Source organism: Sinocyclocheilus grahami, unplaced genomic scaffold (genome assembly GCF_001515645.1).
Source record: "Sinocyclocheilus grahami isolate Dianchi unplaced genomic scaffold, SAMN03320097.WGS_v1.1 scaffold718.1, whole genome shotgun sequence".
NCBI lineage: Eukaryota > Metazoa > Chordata > Actinopteri > Cypriniformes > Cyprinidae > Sinocyclocheilus > Sinocyclocheilus grahami.
The window spans coordinates 531,797-538,192 of record NW_015505897.1 but is presented as its reverse complement, the minus strand read 5'-3'; the positions used below and the strand labels follow the sequence as shown (position 1 = coordinate 538,192).

General features: G+C 36.0%; 1 long non-coding RNA gene across 1 annotated transcript in view; it reads right to left on the bottom strand.

Moving 5' to 3' along the window:
* Positions 1–6,396, bottom strand: part of LOC107560295 (uncharacterized) — a 16,420-nt gene that overhangs the window by 6,400 nt on the left and 3,624 nt on the right. The window lies entirely within an intron of this gene.

The following is a 6,396-nucleotide window of genomic DNA, read 5'->3' as shown; positions in this document are numbered from 1 at the left end:
ATTTTTGGGTTAACTATCCCTTTAACAGTAGTGAAAAGGGAGCAACTTATAAAAACTATAGTTGTTCATATATAATATATATAATTTATAATTTTTGAAAAAGAAGCAGAATAAGACAATAAGACAAATACGAAAGAGATACAAATTAAGCTAATTTTTCAGATACAGTAGGTTTACTTAACATTTATTTAACATCTTTTGTTGGTAAACAATAATGACACGGATAGGTACTTAATTAGGAATGCTGTCCCTTTAAGACTGAAGGCATGCATGTAATACTGACACACGTTCAGTTTTCACCCACCTGTTTATGTTCACTTAATCCATAACCAACTGTATTTACGTGAGATACTCTAGCCTACACGATAGACATTTGGACTGCTCTGTGTGTGTGTGTTTGAATGCTGAGAACTGATCGCGCGCTGTATAAGAGAACTGAAGAAGGGGAGCGTGCGCGAGAGAGAGCACTTCTATCAGCGCGATTCCACCTATCCCACTTCACTAACTTTAAGTTAATCGACAACGAATTGTGACTCCCGGGAAAAATGGGACGTCTGGTCACCCCCTTGACAATGACCATTATTTATATACAATAAAAAAAAACAAAATCATTTGTACAACCAGATGTGAAACCAGCAGCTGTAATGGAATACAGTACGTTGGAATGTGTTATTCATTTTTATGACCAATAGATGGCCACAGCATAATCCGTTTTGAAAAAGCTTTGAGTAATGTACCTTTTTCTGATGCAACTGTTTTGAAAGCTTTGCTGGTTCAAAATGCTTCGCCATCACTAAAATAAATAATGAAATAAATAAATATATAGCAGCCAGCATCACTACTTCACACTTTATAGAGGTTAAACTACAACAATCCATCCCAAACATAATCATACATACTGATCACTAACAGCAACTTTTTACTCAACCAAAAATAAAACAAACTATTTCTTTACACATTTACTACCATCACACATAAACAAAACTTTTTTTAACCATTTAGGGGGGGGTGCACCGTTCCCGGAAGTACTGCAATACCGGGTCGATGCGTGGAGTGGACGGAGCAAGCCCCTATTCCATCTCCCTGCTCCAAAAATCAATTTAATATATGGTGCCCGGGTAGGGCACGTATCAGATATTAAACTGATAAGAACAGATACTACACTTGATCTTAGCCAAAAGGCCGAGAAGCGATGCCCACAAATGGTCAACAGCAGGAACCACATTCTTTGACATGGCAAATTTGATGATGGTAAGCTTTTTTTTAGTTAATTTTTTAACTCTAATAGTTCTTGTGCAGAATGCAATTGTTAACATAGCTCAGGTAAGGTAAGGCTTAAAGGGTCATGAAACCTCCCCTTACTTGAGCACAGGTCGTTCACACCTTAGACTTGAAAAAGGTTCAAGAAGTGGGCGTACAAAGCTGTGATAAAATGGGAGGGTAATGGGTGGGCTGAGGGGAGGAGACAGTATGAGGAGGGGAGGGGTCAAAGCATAACAACACAACTCAAGAGTCCTACAATCACACTCACTACAGACACTAAAGAACAATGAGTGGAGATAAAGACAGAAGAACTGGGGGCACACTGCATTTTAAAAATATGACCATATATGATCAACGTAAAAACCTTAAGCAATATTTACAGCTATCATGAACAAATGAAGCAAGTTTTTTAAATTAGTCCTATACTTTCAAACATTAAATAAGCATCTTGTTATTTCAGGGCAGATATTATATGTATTATGTATACGTATTATCACAATCAAACATACTGATTAGGCTTGCCGCGATAGTATAGATAGGGTTATGTCACTTGCCCACCGACCCCCACCGTCGTTTTGATTTTTTTATAGTAATAAAAATCATTTAGTTCAGTAAAAAAACAGACTACAATTAAAAACTGAACGCGGCTGCTCAATGCAGCGTGCCGAACGACAGTCGCATCACAGATCAGATTTCATTTATCCAGTGAGGAGAGCGAGTCGAGCTGACTGACAAGAAGAGTGAGGTGACGTGAGACAGACAAGACAATGGCGGATGATTTAGTTTCAAAACGAGATGCAAAAGCACCTGTTTGACAATATTTTGGGTTTTGAAAAGCCTGTTGACTTTTGCCGTTTATCTAAGGTGATTTTGGAAGTTTTTTTAAACATTCGTTTCTTATTTAAATGGTTCCACACTGTTTACTGATTTTTACTTTATTTAAACTTTGTGTCATTTATTATTATTTTTTTACATCAAGGTGTATGCCGTGCCTCCAAGCTTTCTTACTCGTTTTGCTAATAAACATTCTACGTTTCTTATTTATTTGTATATATTATACATGTTTACTTAGTTTAAATAGTCTATTTCCAATTTTGTATACCTAAGTTATTTGTTATTTTATATTAGGCATAGCCTGCCCTATATTTGTTTTGTTAATAAAAGTTCTGTTTTATATGTAGGCTAAAGTGAGTTTGACATTGTATTAGGGCTGCATGATAAATCCAAATGGAATCGAGATCGCGATTGCGATTCGACAGAAGCTGCGATTGTCATGCGTATCTTTCAGTGAAGCATGGTTCTGTGATCAGCAGTAAATCTTCATCCAAAGGCCAGAGGGCGCTCTCGCGCTGAAACTCCAAATACGCCTCGCAGAAGAAACCCAGAAACTGCCTATCGCTGCAGCTGAATAAACAGAAGATTCAACTGCTTTCATTGATTCAACATGACTAATAAACACACGACTACGGCAATATACGGTTTATCGGAGTTCTTATAATTTTCATTAAAATAAAGTGTATTAATAATGCAATGCCTTTATCATTGCTTAAATACTATGAAATATGTTGCGTGCCTTATTCTGTGTAAGAAGTCACATCATCTCACAGAAGGATTTATTTCAAACACTCGACTGACGTTATGAAGTGAGTTTGGAGTAAAAATATGTTATTAAATGTGGTATTTTCACATGCTTTCAGATGGAGCAGCATTTACTTCACAGAGCCGTAGTTCACTGAGAAGCTATGCAAACAGCTGTCATTATCGCCAACGATTTCAGAATCGCGCAATAAAATCGTCTGCGTTTTTTTTGCGTAACTTGTCAGTGAACTACGGCTCTGTGTAGTAAATTCTGCTCCATCTGAAAGTACGTGATGATGATTTCCTGCTGATTACAGAACCGGCATTACTATCAAAATGCGCATGAAAATCACATTCGATTAATCGTGCAGCCCTACGTTGTATTTTGTTGTTGCAGTCAAGCAACTGACGCCGAACTGCCGCTAATTCGAAAGTGAAAGTAAAATGCACACAGCGCTTTTAAGCTATTTAAAAGCGAGGAAAAGAGGGGAAATTCAAACGAACTAAAAACGAACAATTGCTTTATGCCGAATTGCCGCTATTTGAAAGTGAGAGTAAAATTTGTCACGTCGATTAACTGGTGGGAACATGTCCTCACCGTCACAACCCTGATACTGATGTACAAATCCACAACTTGTTCACACATATGATAAACTATTTTTAAACTAGTAATAATTCCTTATAAACCGTGTACATTACGGTTCTATTTCTAACCAGAAAATCAGGGGAGAGCGCGAACGCAGTCCCCCACTACCAGAAATTATGCAGTCGAGATTCCCACATTTGGCGAATTCGCAGGTGTTGTTTCTACAGTCGTGCAAAGTCTATGGTGACCGTAGACTTTTACGCAATCCGATTGGCCGAGAGTCTACAGTCACCCAACCGTAAACTACCAATCAAACGGGGGGCACTATTATTAAAAAAATTAATAAATGAATAAATCAAACATAAAATTAATTCAAATGTTAAAAGTTTCATGAATTTAATTGATTAGACAAGCTTTCATTATTTCAAAGAACAGAAATGTTTTTCTTTCTAAAAATTAACTTTTAAAACGGAATGGAGAAAAAAAAAACTAAAACCAATCAGGAAAAATCTAAACGAAAAAATACAACTAAATTTGGGAAAAAATTTAACGAATTTCATATGCCCCTAAAACGCCAAGAAGTTTTATTATGATATTACAATTACGCTAGCCGCGATTAAAACGTATAACCAATATTACAGCATTAGTTTATCTCCACAATTTTTTTTCGATAACCTGTGCAGCCATAGAAGGAATACAGATAGATAGATTTTTTAATTATCCACTGACAGATATAGGCAGAAAAATAAGCCTCCGCATTCTGAGAGAAGGGTATTTCTGCAGCCTGGAGATCTCCAAATGGGGGCGGGAACTCCAAAACGGGGTTGGAGCTCCAAAATAGGGCGTGGCTTCCTCCCATTGACAGACAGGCACATGACACGAATGCGCAATTTTCCCCCCAAATCCACTTCAGTGCAAACTCTGCCCCACAGTGCAAGGTGATATTGGAGCAGTGCACTAATATTCTGTAGCAGTTAATTTTATAAAAATATTTTTTTTTAATTAAAAAATTTGTGTTTTTAAGTTTTTAGAGATGTTGTACAAGTTCACTAACATTATACTCTACTATATAACTATTAACGGTGCAACGGTTCAAAACTCACAGTTCCGTTTGTATCACAGTTTTAGAGTCACTGTTTCGGTACGTGCAATGTTTAGGGAAAAAACTATATTGTCAAGTAAAAATAAAGAAAATAAGAATAATCTAACTACAAGTAACAGCACAAATAAACAAACAGTGAAAAAAAAAGATACAAATAAAATAAACAGTGCTTTTCAGTTTTTTTAGGTAGGTCTAACATAGTTTTTAGGTACAGAAATTGAATAAATCAAATGTAAAATAACCAGTGGTGGAGGTAAAGATATTACAACTACTCACGTTACTGTAATTAAGTAGTGTTTTGGGGTACTTGTACTTTTTTGAGTATAATTTCAACCCTCTACATTGCGAGTAAATCACTCGCATATGCGACTAAATCTTCATCTGGGTGACTAAATGGTGTATAATAATGGAGGCTGAGTATATGATTAGCACAGATATATTTTCACTCACAGAACACTCTGAGCACTTCAGAGTTTCACTCTCCGTCAAGCGATCTGTGATATTTTTCAGTTCATTTGAATGGATGCGCAGCGCACCTGTGTTTGTGTATTTGGCGTAACGTAATCTCGAGTGTGAAGGCGCACGACTCGACGTCGCTTTCTCTCACACGTGCAAAGAGCGAGAGAGAGTCTTACATAACATGCAGAATTGATGCGCTACATGTAAACGATATACTTTGTTGTATTTTCCTGTAAAAATATCGGAGTTCCTTTGGAATTCTTCAGCTTTTAAGAACTGCCGGGTTTTCCTGTAGTAGGCGGAACTAATGCGCAAACGACAATCTCATTGGCTGGTGCTCACCTATTATCGCCCCTGTTTTGATTTCAGCGAATCAGTTCGAGTAAACGCACACAACCTGATTAATATTCATGAATCTAGTAGCTCATTAATCCTTAGTGCGTATTTATATTGTTCTCATTAGTAGAATTCGTATAATAATAATAATATCATCTTATCAGTATTATTGTTTTTATTTTTTTTTACAGGAACACTGAATGACCAAAAAAAAGCACCAGCACCAGTCATAAGTTCATGGTTACAAAGTTTTAATTCTAATAACTAAACTTCTATTATTAAATAATACTTGATTATCATATTATAATGCTTAACTGTCTGATATTAAGAGTGTACTTTCAGATATTTAAAAAGCTGTACCATTTTATACATACATACATACATAATTATTAAAGGTCGACCGATAGTGGATTTTACCGATACCGATAACTAGGTTGGACCACACTGGCCGATACCAATTAACTAACCGATAGTTTTAAAATTGATACTGAACAAAAACTAAAATAGTGCTTTATTAACAAAAACAGTACTGAACCATACTAGTAGTAAAAAAAATAATAGTAAATGTTGAAACTAGTGCACTCTAACAAGGAACAATGCTTACACAGCTTTCACTAATCTTAATGCTACAAATGGATTCTTATTTTAAAGTGTTACCATTTAATTTAAACTGTCATGCTTAAAGATGCACATCTTTAAATATATACACAAAGGCTATAGCATTAAAATTATATACATATGGATATTGTATGTATACTCTCACACTTTAACTGCTTCTATTCTTGAACACTTTATTATCTCATCAAAATAAAAGAGTCTAGGAGAACTCACCGGTATCACACACACTCCGGACGTGTCGCGTTCAACTCGAGCAGCGGTCTAAAACTGTTTATTTAATCACCAAACAGACAAGTTTACTTCAAGAATAAACAATTTGGCATAGATGAGTTTGAAGTTTGGTGTTTAAAAAACGGAGCAAACGAAAAGAGAAAGCGCGACCTATATTATAGCTCCATAAATGAAGCACACAGACTTTATAGAGCCACAGAAAGACAAACGTTTTGCTGAAAAT